Here is a 15,091-nt window from a genome sequence, read left to right on the forward strand (position 1 = left end):
CCAGCCTGTCACAGTAAGTGTGTGCGTTATTTAAAAATATTGATAGAGAAAGGCGAGATAAAGAAAAGAAAAAATGTACCAGAGTAGGAGGATTTAATCTCAAGTTTTGAATATTATAGTTTTTTTTTTAAATGCGGTCAAGGTGACCCCTTGTTTGTTCCACTGTACTTGGAAACAGGTACTGGAGTATTTATGTTACTAATTTGCTACACTTGAGTGAAATTATATCTTAAGGATCTGCAACCAAGCCACTCTAGCTTAGTGGAACTATTAGGTCATGTATTTCAAACCCATAAATACAAAGGAAACTGTCCCCAGTACAACCCCTCCTGACCAGTATACATTTTCAATTCTGCATTTTATCAGACTGATGTTGACAGATCTTATTTTGGAATGGTGTGAATGAAGACACTCTTTGGAAGGCAAGCATACACACTTCTTCCAATAGATGCAGCCAGATGAATTCATTGTAGGATATCTTCTGTGCATTACATGAACATGTGGGTGTGCCTCATCATTTTTCATTTGTTAGAATTCTATTTGTCTTGAGAATGTGTTATAATAAATGGTATTTAGATGCAGCATTAGATATCTGTATTTCTAGAAGAAACTTTTTTTTTTCAGTGGCCTTTACTTTAAGCATGTTTTTTTGGTGAACCTGATCAGGATTGCTAACAACTCGCCTGCATGTTTTACAAAGTTAAAATACTAATCTACATCATATTTTTTATGTTGACAGTTTTGAAAATTTATATGGTTCTTTTTGGTAAAATGTTATTGCAAAGAGTTAGAGTTGGAACCAAGTTTGAACCTACTGACCCCTGCCCTCACAGATGCATAATAAGAAAGAAAGGCCTGCATCCTAAGTGCCAGGCCAGGTGGATGACAGGTATGCCTGGAGGAATGTACTGGGGATGTCACAATCTTGGCCAGGCTTCCTGTTATTCAACTAGTTGCCCTTCCTTCCTGCTGCTGACTCCCTGGGTGGAAGCCCCTGGAAGCCGTAAACACACCACCATACAGTTGTCTTATTCATTGTCATCATTAATATAGAAGAATCTAGGTAACATTAATATTATGTAAAGATGAGAGATGTTTAGAGATAAATATTAAAACTATATGCAACTTAGAGACATGTTTTCAAAGCTCTAGACTTTAACTATTTTGTTTTCAGGGGTTGCATTTGAAGCTTAAGAAACCTTGAATTCAATACCCCATCCCATTCAATTTGGCATGACAAGGCATAAGTAAACATAAGAAAGAATGTAACAAATGGTAAAGCAGGGTGTTAATTGTATTTTAGAAGCATGTTAAATGTAATGTAGCGTTGTGTGGGAAATGAAGGCAGGCTCACACAGGTATTTCAGGTTCTTGAATGTAGTGTTATTAAGCCAGTTTATTAAGTGGTTTATTAAGCATGTTGCTTTACCAGCCTGTGATACAACTACAGCTGAGCAGTCTAGTGCTACTCAGACTGTGACAAAATAATCAAAGAAAAGAAAAGAAAGTCGCAGCTTCCCACTCTCCAGTCCTTGATTGATCTTATCCCCTGATTTGTGACAACAATGTTGTAACCGGGCATCTGATTGGTGGCGATTCTCCCATCTCTGACGTCCCTGAACACCTGCTGAAATTGAACCTTTGACTCTGGGTCACAGAACCTTCCAGAACCCGGTTACAGCAGACCCAGGGTTGTTAAAGTATGGTTACTATTTTTACAGGGGAATTTGGCAGCTTCGTTTTTTTTTTTTAAACACATTCCTCTTATCTCCCATAAGTTATACATAATATTATTGCTTTAGAGAACATAGTCCTGCTACTGCACGTCTCACTCCAGCTGGTATCAAGCTTAAAAGCATTTGATCAAAGGAAATCTCAAACATATGTTGCTCATGCCCCTCAACATTCAACTTCTGTTATCAGGCTTTCATTTCCTCCAGATGAAGTGATTTCAGAGAGCAACACAGCACCTGCAAGATAATCAAAGACTATTTATATACTCTATTCTTTGTGAAAGAAAAACAAGTTTAGTTCTTGCTAACAGGTTTTGTGGTTGCTTTAAGCTGTGTTCTAATACTCCCATGGAAAAGATATGCCTGTCACCTTTGATATCAAATTGCACTACCTGAAGCTAATGCCTTTAGAGCATCGATTTCTAAAGGGCCCTGAATGAAGCCTTTATAAATCCCTTGAAAAGAAATCCAGTAAAATTAGCACTTATGCATTTGAGTCTCAAAAGTGATGCTGATTGAATCTCATTACACAGTGTGAGAACAAAAGGCTGCCCGAGTATACAGTACAGTACGTTGACAAAAAGTGCAATTGTCGAATTATCAAATGTGTATTTCATGTTTACACTGTACATATATACTGCAAGAAGCATTTTAATATCGTTTTTTTTCTATGCACAATTACAGGAGCAATAACAATAACAAATTGAAAATGTTGAACAGATTGTGGCAGGGTGAAACCCATGCTGGTGCACAGGCATGGGTGTGGGTGGTGAAATTGTGTTGGCAGGGAGGGGGTTAAATTTCTTCATGCAGATCCACGTGGAGATGTGGCTGGAGCTGTGAATTGAACAATGGGTGATTAAATAGGCTCCAGTCACAGGGTATAAATGGGTGATCATGGGTGTTAATAGGAGAATTAATGTTGTGATAGAAGTGGAGGTTCGTGTTGCTGTGGTGCTGTGCTGTGTTTATGCCCGTGACTGGGTCTGTGTTTTTTTTATAGACCTTCTTTTTAGGCTCTTCTGCCTTTTATTTTGTTAAGTGTGTTTTTATCTGTACTGTTTAGTGCTATCTTTATTATTGTCTCTGGGTCTCCTTCCTGCCAGTTGCCAGCTGTGGCTGTGGCGTTGTCCTGTTCACACATGGCGTCAGAGGGATATATCGCCCCTAGGGACTCAGAGCAGGATTGCAGTTTAGAAAAAAGAATAATTGAATGGAAGGCTGGTACGAACAGCAATTGCAGTGGGATGCTGAAGGGGCTCTGCTTTGCGGTGCTTGTATGGAGCATGGGCAACATAGAGAAGAGTGCCCATATGAAGACCCCGGCTTCATAAAGGCCTACGGAAAGGATGAGGTTGGGGATGCAACAGATTGTTTTTGCGTGGTAGCCCAACGGTCACTGCCATTTCCACTGCCAGAGAGGGACCAGCCAAATGCCCAAAAGAGGAAGAAGGGAAGAAATGGCTGGTCCTGGAGGCAAGAGAGGGAGGTGCTGCCAGCCAAAGGACCCAAGAAGGGGGAGCTGTCTTGAGCTGCACATCCAGAAGGGCCAGTGTTGCCGCTGTCAGAGTACCCCGCACCCCTGCCATCTACACATCAGGAGGGAAGCTGGGATGCTTACCTGGGAGCTCTTTAGGCCTCAAGCTGGTGCCTCATCTGCAGGGAGTGGGGGCACTTTGTGTTCAACTGCCCCTCCAAGAGGAGGAGTAGGAGGATGAGAAGCCACCTCCAGCGCCGCCACCACTGCTTAAGTGCCCTGTTGCTGCCACCATTGCCACTGCCTCAGTACCCAGTATTTCCACTGCCAGCATTGCCACTGCTGGAGTGCCTTGTACCACTACCAGCATTTCCACTGCCAGCGTTGCCACTACCAGTTTTGTCACTGCTGGAGTGCATTGTACCATTGCCAGCATTTCCGCTGCCAGCATTGCCACTACCAGCGCTTCCATGACTGGAGTGCCCCATAAAGTGAGCAGCATTTCTGCTGCAGCATTGCAACTACCAGCGTTGCCACGTCTGGAGTGCCCCGCACCGCTACCAGCATTTCCGCTGCCAGTGTTGCCACTGCAGGAGGGCCTTGCACCACTGGCAGGACTGGAGTGTTCCCCACCGTGGCCAGCATTGCAATACTGGAGTGTCCAGCGTTGTCACAGCCGGAGCCAGGGTTGCTGAGGCCAGAACCGGGAGAAAAAGAGCTGCTGGCTATAGAGAGGGGGGAGGAGGTGAAGAGATCACCTTCACCACAACTCCAACCACCACCCAGCAAATAGATGCAAGAATGTGGCTGGAGGCGTAAATTGAATAATGGGTGATAAATAAGGCTCCAGTCACAGGTATAAAAAGGGTGATCACTGGTGTTAATAGGAGAATTAATGTTGGTGACAGAGGTGGAGGTTTGTGTTGCTGTGGCGCTGTTCTGTGTTTATTTCCGTGTCTGTGAGTTTAGATAGTGTCTGTATAGACCTTTTGTTTTGGCCTTTGTGCCTTTTGTTTTGTTAATTGTGTATTTGTCTGTGCTGTTTAGTACTGTCTTTATTATTAAATGTGTGCATTAGCACTTAATCTTGCAGCTGCTGTCTCTGGGTCTCCTTCCTGACAGTTACCAGCCTTGGCTGTGATGCTATCCTGTTCACACAGATACAATTGGAAGAAAAACTATTTTCGAGTTTGACTGTATTAGACTGTGTGTGTCGACTTGTTGAAACATCTTTCAGTATCCCAGACTGCAGCTGTAAGTAGGAAATTCAGAGCCATTGTGGAATTGCAAACAAGTATAGATCTAAAAGGGAAAGATTCATGCTTTACTGTACCTCCTGGTGTGCAGCAGTAAAAATTCTAAGTTTACACTGTTCTATAAAACTTTATTAAATATATCATATAAACTAAAACAAAACACTTGGCTGAAGTGAAATATATACACTTCTGATTGAATATCAGAAACAGTAGCTTTGGAGAGTTTTCCATAACATATTCATATACAAGAGCCTTGGTACCACAGTGGCAACTTTTTCTATGTAAATGCGTACATTTCCTAGTGTAGCAAACGGTTCTAATTACTGATGGTAATCAATATAAAATTAAGTCTGGCACTACTGTTATCGGTCACATCCCTAATTTTAACCTGTTTATGTATAACTGGATTACATCAACAAGATTATAGTTAGTCTATCATCACTGGTACAAAGTCAGACAATATTAAACTACTCTTGTCATGGACACTGAAGAGATTAATGATTTTCAAAATTGTTGGTGATCGTACCTGACCCACATGACACCGGGTCCTGCCGGGGTAAGTTCTGACCCAGGTAGAAGGGGCTTCACTGAAATACTTTCAGGGCTACTTTCAAGTGGGACACCCTGTATCATACTGACATGATGTAGCTTGATTCACAGGCTTGCAGAGATCCTGAATTAAAAAAAAAAAGGACTCTGTCGAAACTGATGGGTTTCATTTGTTGTTCTAGTGTTGCTGCCTGTAGCAGAATAACTGCTAGAAAGTGATACAAGTAATACGGGTCTATTCATAAAGGGTTAACACCTGTTGAAATGAGAAAACAGTTCATGATCGGATTTCGACCACTGCCACCTATTTAATGGCAGGTGCTATTCATAAGAAATAATTCAGATGCGTTGTTAAGCCCCAACAAGTTTTATCTATGAAGGCATGTTTTTTAACGAATTGAGAGAATTATGATTACCTCAATAGCACAAAGTCTTCATCAGTCCTGAGCATCAACCTGCTATTCATAAGAGTGAACGACGGCAAAATGCTGCTGATAACTAGGAGTTTTCAAAAGACGGCAACCAGGGAACCTCGACGGCAACCAGGGAACATTAATAATGCTGATGATGTCATCAAAAAGAGACAGACTTTCATTCTTGACGACTGTATACCCATTCATAAAATGCTTTGCGGCAGTCGTCTGTATTCTCAGATCATTTTATGAATAGCAATATGGAAGACTTTTTAGTTTTAAATTAAATTTGTTTTATTACAGCAGTCGGCAAGCACTTTTATGAATATGGCCCATAGTCTTAATGTGTTGCATGCAATCAAGTATATTAAAATATTGCCGCAGGGAATTCATTACGCTCATTACGCTGAGAGGGACAAGATACAGGGCGTTTAATGCGCTTTAAAAGAAAGTTGTCTAAAAAAAGAAATCACCAAAGTTAACTGTGATTAATTGACAGTCCAAAACAGTACATGAACAGAACATAAACAGCCAACCACAGAACACTCTCTCACACACACCACAAACAGAACACGCAGTCTAGTGGCCCCCTGCCCACGCTGCAGTTCAGACAGAGCTCTCAGCTGTCGGTGTCGTGCGCAGCAACACAGCACAGATTCTCACTGTTACAATATCTTGTCTTTAACCCAGGATTTGCATATCACAGAAGAGTAGAAGTGAGTAAACTCTGTATCTCTTATATGAGAAGTGGGTAAACGCTATATTGCCCAAATTAAAAGTGTGTAAACACTGTTTACCTGCATATACCCTCAACTACACCACTGTAAATTCTATATCTTATCTATATCGGTGGCCAGCTTGATCAGCACAACATCAATTTATATAAAACACAAGTGGTGACCATTGTCTCTGGTCTGCTTGGGATGACGGTGCCTGAATCTCCTTCAATTGTTCTATTATGTGATGGGTTCCAGCTATCAATCTCTGCTCGGCGAATACTCGCAGGAATTACTGTAGATGAGCTGCAGCAGACCTGGCTGGTTTACATCTCCTCAGAGACAAATAACATAATAGCACAGCCCACACATCATTCTTCTACGGTGCTAGTTCCTGGCACACGTTTCATTCCTCAAGAGAACCCAAAGCTATGGCCTTTCAAGACAGGATATTATCTACCAATTCAGGCACCTTCTAAGCCACCCACATTCCTGTGTTGATGATCACATCAGAATGAAAAAAAGGCAAGGATCTGATTTGCATAAATATAACTTTTGTGGTTCACACTAGGGTTGATTAGTTTACAGGCTTTGTTTCAAATGGGGTGCATCAAAAGTATCACCATTTCCGTGAGAATGCCTTATTTGTTTTGAGGTAACAGCAGTGCTTCTGAATATACACCACCATCTCTCACCATCACAAAGACATTAGAAATGCATGTAGCAAAGGAGAAGTCATACTAATGGGGGATTTCATCCCCCCCCCCATATAAAATGGGAAAATTGCAAGCATATGACATGGTTTATTTAGATTTCCAGAAAGCTTTTGACAAAGTCCCGCATAAAAGATTTATTGTCAAACTGAATGCAGTAGGGATTCAAGTGTACATGGATTAGGGAGCCGTTAACATGTAGAAAACAGAAAGTACTGATTAGAGGAGAAACCTCAAAATGGAGTGAGGTAACCAGTGGAGTACCACAGTATTAGGTCCTCTGCTATTCCTAATCTACATTAATGACTTGGATTCTGGTATAGTAAGCAAACTTGTTAAATTTGCAGGTGACACAAAAATAGGAGTGGCAAACACTGTTGCAGCAGCAAAGGTCTTGCAAATCTAGACAAGATTCAGAACTGGGCAGACACATGGCAAATTACATTTAATAGAGAAAAGTGTAAGGTACTGCACCCAGGCAATAAAAATGTGCATTATAAATATCATATGGGAGATACTGAAATAGAAGAATGAATCTATGAAAAAGATCTATGAGTTTATGTTGACTCAGATGTGTTTTCATCTAGACAATGTGGGGAAGCTATCAAAAAAGCTAAGAAGATGCTCACATATATTGTGAAAAGTATTGAATTTAAATCAAGGGAAGTAATGTTAAAACTGTACAATGCATTAGTAAGACCTCATCTTGAATACTGTGTTCAGTATTGGTCACCTCGCTACAAAAAGGATATTACTGCTCTAGAAAGAGTACAAAGAAGAGCGACAAGAATTATTTCTGGTTTAAAAGGCATGTCATTTGCAGACAGGCTAAAAGAATTGAATCTATTCAGTACTGAACAAAGAACTCTATGTGGCGACATGATTCAAGCATTCAAAATTCTAAAAGGTATTGACAATGTCGACCCAAGGGACTTTTTCGACCTGAAAATAGAAATAAGGGCAGGGGTCACAAATGGAGATTAGAGAAAGGGGCATTCAGAACAGAAAATAGGAGGCACTTTTTTTACACAGAGAATTGTGAGGGTCTGGACCCAACTCTCCAGTAATGTTGTTGAAGCTTACACCCTGGGATCCTTCAAGAAACTGCTTGATAGATTTTGAGATCAATAAGCTACTAACAACCAAACGAGCAAGATAGGCTGAGTGGCCTCCTCGTTTGTAAACTTTTTTATGTTCTTAAGCCTTAACAAGGTGGAATTTCTGAATGTGTTCTGTATGCAAATGACCACTAACGATGCACTGTTAAATTCTTGAAGTAATTATTCTAAAGGATGTGCTTCTATAGTGTTAGTTATTGAAACAATGAATCGATCATTTTAAAGGCATTTACCAATGACTGGATGTATTTAATAGAAATGTCTATAAAGACTGATAATACACTTTATTAACAAAATACTTTTTGAATTAATAAATGAAATATGATCAAATATTATATTATGTTAATAGCCAGTTAATAAAACAAACAAGCAAATATACAGGTATTGTGCTTTAGTTGATACACAATAATGATACAGATATATTTTGTTAAATTGGATAATGTTGTGGTAACTTATCTCTGTAAATGTTGTGTATATAAAAAGTAAAGGGGGGAAAAAAGCACATTTTCCCTCAAGTGGAGTGCAATCAAACAGCTTCTACAACTGGAGAACTGCCACTCTGATTACTTCTGCACCCTTTGTTTCACAGTTTTCTGAGCTGAGATTAAATCAGATGTGTTTAAATGCTACAGTCAGGTGGTCATGGAAACTGTAAGAGCAGAGTACTATGTTTACAATATGATTAGAGATTTAATTTAATTTCAAAGCAACCCTTTGTTGAATACATTTGTGTATTGAGAGTCTTATTATCTCCTACACAGAAAGCCCTACACTTCCACATACTGAGCACTACTAGTATTGTTCTTACTTGAAATGAATGGGGGAATTTGGCAAAGGTTTCTAATCAATCCCACTCAACTGTTTTTCAAACACCTTACCCTCAGAGAAGAATTGAATAAAATCCATGCTGTCTTCTTCACCTTTACAATATATCATCACAGTGTATGTGGCTCTAGGTCCCCGGATTATTCCTCTAGTGTGTAACTTCTCTACCAATATTTGTAGGTTTAAATTTATATTTTATATTTCTTTTTGGTTTTACATAGACAACCTTTGTTTTTCTCCCAGAAGCATTTCCTTCTTCTGTATTTATTGATAGCAGATATTGTAGGAATGGTTTTATGCACATGCATGCCTTCATGAATGTTAGCACAGAAAAGCAATATCTGAAGCATCATTTCAGGAGATATTTGGAACAGAAAGTAAGGAAACATGTGTACAGTGTGGCCACCAACTTTGCTGAACCAAAAGCACCACTAAGAGTTTGGACCAGCTCTGTCAGCATCTGCAAAAAGTTTTTTTTTTCTGACAATGAGATAAAATATTTGAATGAATGTAAAATGGCTGTACATGTAACATCACATTGTATTTTTGTGTACTGCTCTATACTGTAGAAGTGCCAACCTAGATAGCACAAAGACAATAACAAGTTGGCCCAGTGTAATTTTGCTCATTGTACCAATGGTGGCACTGTGTTATGAGTGACACAACTTCAACAAAGAAGTCACAAACACAAGATGACTAGTTCCCATCAAAGCAACCTATCCATTCTGTCATTGCAGTCTCTGCAGACTCCTCTGCTTGCTGTCAGGGTCTGACAAACAGTTGCAATTTGAACCATTGTAGTCAGCACATCACTTTTCTACTTTAAAATAGGATTGCTGTTTTTACTTTGGAGGAAATGGCACTGTTTTCTGTGTTTATTAATAAAGTATTAGATTATTGTTTATGCTAATCAGCATGTTCCTCCCCAAAGGGGAAGGGAAGTGAAAATATGTATGCATAATTAATTTAATAATGGTAGAAATTCCAATTCCAAGAACCCCCCCCCCCCCCCCCCCCATTCTATTTAGCCACTGTCTGCTTCATTCAACAGCAATGAATAAGCAGTTGTTGGCTGTGACTCACATAAGGGCTTAGTAGTTGGATATGGCAATGTACAAAACATAACACTTTGATAAACACCTCTACTTTAAAAATAGAAAAAGGTATGATTTAATTTATTCACATCACCTTCCTTATTAGTTCATGTGTTTAATTGTAGATTGTCATATCACCTACACTCCTGTTAATGAACACATTTATACATTTCAAAATATAATCAATTTATCCAAAATGGTAGCTATTAGACCCAATGAGTCAATACTGTTTCATCTCTTAACCAGACTTCTTTATATTGTATTTCAGTAATGCTAAATAAGACAAAAATAAATTTCTTGTAGTTTTTGGTCTTCTTGCATAACCTGTTTTTCTAACCTTAACCATTGTTCCGCATCTTGAGATCTTTGTTTATGAAAGACAGTTCAGACAAGTATATATAAATAGTGCTTGCCAGAAGAAACTCTAAAAAAAAATCCAAAAATAATAATTGTTTTTTATTTGTACAGGAGAGTTCAACATGGTTTACACAAGTCACAGGGTAATCATGTACTCACTGCACTTTGACGTCCTAATTAAACAACATAAATAGCACTGGGAAAAACCTTCTCCCAGAGATGTTTCCCATTCAAGCAGAAATCCCAATTATCAACATCGTGATAGGTGGTGCTGACTGTATTGCATGGCACAGAATCCTACTGGTGCCCCAAATATGTCAAAGCCTGTTTTAAAATTGAAAAATAGAAATAAAAATTACTAACCATGTGTATATGCTGTCTGTGGGGATAGAAGTGTGGCATGCACTGTTTTAAAAAAAATAAAGGCAGCTGTATAGTTTTTAGTGAGGATAAATAACAGACAGTTTTCATAGTACTTACCGTACTTTGTATAATACATTTTACAAACAAACATATAGGCCTTTAAACAGTAGGCCTTTTTGTTTACAAGTAAAATGATAATAAGTTATTTAATACTAAAATAATAACTTTTCCTTTTTGGGTTATTTTTTTATTTTTCAGCTATGCATCCCTAACCCTCCCATAGCTATGGTTCCACACTCAGGTAAGTATATTGAGTTATTTTAACTTTTGTTTTATACCTTTGATTCAGTTAAGCCTCTTTGTCAGCAAATATGCGATCTTATAGATTTGTAAACAAACATTTACAGAGCGCTAAAAATGTTTCAGAGTCCAGTTTTTTATTTAAAACAAACAAACTTTACAAAGTCTTTATGAGGGTTTTCATATGGGGAATTTTATGGGTGAGCTCCTTCTTCACAGGAACCTAATGACCGACATTTATCTATTCAGTATTCAGGTCGATTACAGTAATCAATTTTATTCCTTTTGATGCAGCATTTTTTTGTGGGATTAGTCAGGCCTTGCGACACCTACATGGGATAAACTAGTCATTTGTGATGTGAGCAGTGCATAGCAATGATTGGATAAAGTCCACACACTAATGAATGTGATTGGCTAGTTTTGAAGCGCTACACATGTGTCTGCAACCTCACTCAATCATACTAAAACCCTTTCATTTGCAACCCCACATATATACATTCGCGTAATATTCCCTTACCCTTAATTTCTATGATGCTGACGGCCACTCTTATGATATAATGAGCTGTCTAGCAGCTTATTGGGCTCAGGCAAAATTATAGATTTACTTCCCTGACATGTTTGATTTTTTTCTTCTGAATGATTTTTTTTCTTCTTCAAAGGAAGTTATACAGTATGTGTCTTTTGAGGGTTAACAGGCAAAGCAATAACAATGCTGTACTTTATAAATGATACCACGGGTGGGAATTCATTACCAGAGGTCTTTCTTTTTTAAATGAATGGGGAATGGCTCATTTACAATTACTTCATACTTAAAACTGAACCTAATAGAAAATATCATTAAAAAAAGAAAACAGCTGCCAGTAGCACAAACTTGCTTCTATGGGCAAAGGCTTTAGCCTTATATTTTTATTTTTCGCTCCCGTCAACTTTTACGTGAGATGGTGATGAGACATATTTTACAGATGCTTCAGCTGCAGAATTTTTTTTAAAATAAATGCTTCCACATGGAGCTTGGCCAAATAAGGTTACGTTAACATATCGAATTACATTCTGCTTTGCAGTTTTCCATATACTTAACACTACCCTACACTACCTCATTCACTTTCTACAGTTCTATTGTTAATCCAATGTATTTAAGGTGCTTGAGTGCTTACTAGCTGGGATATTGGATTTTACCAGTTTGCAATGTAGCTGATACCCTCCAGGTGGTTTAATGGCTGGCATAGATCCCCTTGGATGAGAAGATTGGAGGTTTAATCTATAATGTGTTTGATCAGTGTGGGAGCAGCAAAAAAATAAGCATTTTGTGAAGATTCTACGTGTGTATTCAGAAGAGTGATAAAGTCAGCAGTGCAGACACAAAAAATAGCAGCAGCCTCAGTGTACCAATGGCACTTGCAATTGTATTGGGGACCCCGACTGACAGCAATAAATCCTTGCAACCTCAGTTGAAGTGTATGTGTGTGGGGCCATATTGTACCTCTTAATAATGTAAAATGTTGCATATTCATCTTTATTGTTTGTTTGGGTAAACCATCTATGTAGGCTTGGTTGGAATTTATTTTCTTATGTTGACATCTACTTTTGTATGTGTTTTAACATGTACGATTGTAGGCTATTTTGACAGGGTCTTGCTCGTGTTACGTGTGTGGGTAGCCGCTGATTAAGCACGCAGAGAGACACGTGGACATGGAGTTGAAAAGCTGGCACAGGCGCGCAGGTTTTATTTACAGCAAACACAAATGAAAGTAAATAAAGGTAGTCATGTGATGTTACCAACAATGGTAACGCTCAGAGGACTATTACAGCAAGCTGTACAAAAATGCAATATAAAACACAATACGACAAACTATAAATCAAAGGAGCGGTGAAAACGGCAGGCTTAGTAGCAGCCCCGAGGTATCTCCCGCGGATGTTTTTAAACTGACGGATACTCGGTCAAGACCCGCCCACCTGCTGACTGAGCACCAGCACAGCCAATCAATTGCTGCCCATCAATTGCTGCCCATCTCAACCAAACCTAGCAGGCAGCAAGTCTCAATCAATTGCCCGTCTATAAACAATAATTCAATCAAACAAATCAACTCCAAAAAACGCAATAAACCCATTCCCACATACAAATCACACCAACACTAATTACATATCGTGCAGGGCAATTGCCCTGCCACAGCTATAGATAAATAAGTGTGAACTGCCATTTGTGTTTGTAGTTGTTAGTTATTATACATGTATACCATGTTTGTAACACTACATTAGATATTTATTACGTTTTTAAAATTACGATAAAACTCCTTAACCCAATACATCATTTGTTTATAATTGTTTAGTGAATTCCTCTAATCATTTTGAATGCATTTTCTATGGTACGGTAGGATATACTCTTTGGTTGCCTCCGTGAAAAATAAACTCATCATGATTAGAAGTAGCTACCGAACACTTACAGTATAATAAAAACATTTTATATGCATACAGACGTGTGAAGGTGAAAATTTACACTGTACATAGTGTGGGGGGAGTTTGACAACATTACAATTACATTTAAGCAAAATCCATGTCAAATCAATGCATAACCCATTTATTAATACTTTAATTGTTTAGATTCACTTTGTATCATTTTCTATTTCAATTATTAAATCCTGGATACTTCTGAAAATGTTAAGGATAAATCCCAGCTATGACCTCAATAAAGCACTCAGAATCATATATAACCTCCTATTACCTTTGATATGCTGGAGTGGAAACTTTAACCTGTCCCCCTGAATGTAAGAAATAAATCTATCCACATCCACAAGGGGCAGATAGTTGTTGGGGGACAGGTCACAAGATGTGGTGACAGAAACGTAACATTTTACAAAGTGAATCTAAACAAGAAGAATACTTTAGTTTATATAACTCTGACTGGGAGTTAAAAAGTATTTTCAGCATTCTTTAAGGAAATGTATAGGCCTTAAAAAAGATACGAGGTAGTATCCAAATTCATGGGTGGGACGTTATGAAATTAAATGTTAAAAAGAAAGAAAATCAAATGAAACACAGCTAAGAACTGCATGATTCTATTTTTAATGGGCTTACTGCAACTCGCTGCTCGTACGTAACCAAGCGTGAATGCAGCCGTGTGATGAGCATTGCATTTTAAATGAACAAGGTGGTCGGGAACGAAAACATGGCAGCAACAGGGAACAAGAGAAGGTAATGGTGTCAACCCGATGGATGAACCAGGGGACCTTGCTCCTGTGCCAGTGTGCTTCATCGTAGTCCCATTAAAAAAGTTGCATTAACCCCAGACCCCCTGCTGGCACAATTAATCACTTGAGCCCAACAGACACGGCTAGCTTTGCCAAAGAGGCTTTGGGGCAGAGGTTGCATTAACTAATTGTCCCGATGCATTTCAAGCTGATAAAGTTGTTACAAAGAGTGCTTTCAAAGCCTTTGTGTGTAGGCCAAACTGCGTAGACTCCTATTTATTACAATATGGGCACAGGAAGACAATGGCCTGTAGTGTGCAGAGGTCATCACTCACAAAAAACCAGCCACGTGCTAGTTTGTGAATTGCCATATGTCTAGGTTGGGTTAAATTATTCATTTTAACACATTCATCTATATTACAGTTCTGCTAAATATCCTGTAGAACTCATTAGCTTTTTTCATATGTGTGAGTTTGACCCCCAAAAACAATAAACAAAACATTCCTGGGCAATAAAGGAAGCACAGAATATGTAAATCCTGTATGGAGATCATACCCAAAGACTATAAAGTCATCGACATCCACCCTAAATGGTAATATGTGGTTTTACGCAGCACATACCATACCACACACACATGGTATGATTTTTTGTCTGAATCCAACACTGACTGTTACCTGCAAATGTGTCAGGTGTACGGAAAAATGCCCCAATGGTCTGATTGCAGAGGCACCATCACCAATCACCATCAATAAAGGACATATGTAAGCCACCATGACCTTATTAGATAAAATTGACAAAACTTAAAAGAGAAATAAGGATCATTAGGCTGTTTAGCTGCAAAATAGCATACTGTCTGACTGAATTACAGGGTCAATGGGAGTACAATTCCTGCCAGTAGCACTCCAGTCTGGCTGGTATTTGACTTCTGTCTGGAGTAATATTTTGCTTGTGGGAATTTGGAATAGCAGTAGAGGTCTTTGTCTTTATGATTT

General features: G+C 38.8%; 1 long non-coding RNA gene across 1 annotated transcript; it reads right to left on the minus strand.

Moving 5' to 3' along the window:
- Positions 1 to 506: 506 nt before the first annotated feature.
- LOC121317805 lies at positions 507 to 5,552 on the minus strand. The gene is made up of 3 exons (XR_005950546.1): positions 5,432 to 5,552; positions 4,993 to 5,139; positions 507 to 1,970 (listed from the first exon to the last, which is right to left on the minus strand). It is a non-coding gene; the product is annotated as an uncharacterized LOC121317805 (long non-coding RNA).
- Positions 5,553 to 15,091: the final 9,539 nt, after the last annotated feature.

This window comes from Polyodon spathula, chromosome 7, assembly GCF_017654505.1.
Source record: "Polyodon spathula isolate WHYD16114869_AA chromosome 7, ASM1765450v1, whole genome shotgun sequence".
Classification (NCBI taxonomy): Eukaryota; Metazoa; Chordata; class Actinopteri; order Acipenseriformes; family Polyodontidae; genus Polyodon; species Polyodon spathula.